Here is a 402-nt window from a genome sequence, read left to right as displayed (position 1 = left end):
ACACAGGAATAGGGAACAATTTGAATATCTAATGAAACAAAATATATTTAGATTTTTCAGATAAGTTTTTGAAGGATTTAATCAATTAGTGATTTGTTGCTGTGTATCTCTACTAAAGCTAATGTCACAATTTACATTTCAATTTTCACAAAAATAAGTCATGGGACTCTGCAAAGTTACATCTTCCTTACGAAATATAATACAAATCAGCCTTCTTTTATTATTCAACAGACAGAATTTATGATTATTTAAAAGCTTCTAAAGCGTCACAACAGTTAAATGATTGCTTTAAACATATATTTATGTCAATGTACTTCCTATTTCTTTTGTTTCTTTGATAATAATATGCATATGATACTTTGTTGAACACTCTGATTGGTTAAAAAATCATAGTAGTGTATG

General features: G+C 26.9%; 1 protein-coding gene across 1 annotated transcript in view; it reads left to right on the top strand.

The window, feature by feature from the left end:
• LOC108574220 (S phase cyclin A-associated protein in the endoplasmic reticulum-like) overlaps positions 1-402 on the top strand; it is a 4,521-nt gene that overhangs the window by 3,688 nt on the left and 431 nt on the right. The gene's annotated exons all lie outside the window — the stretch shown is intronic.

Source organism: Habropoda laboriosa, unplaced genomic scaffold (assembly GCF_001263275.1).
Source record: "Habropoda laboriosa isolate 0110345459 unplaced genomic scaffold, ASM126327v1 scaffold176, whole genome shotgun sequence".
Classification (NCBI taxonomy): Eukaryota; Metazoa; Arthropoda; class Insecta; order Hymenoptera; family Apidae; genus Habropoda; species Habropoda laboriosa.
The sequence above is the reverse complement of the archived record's forward strand: the minus strand, read 5'-3'. Positions and strand labels throughout refer to the sequence as shown.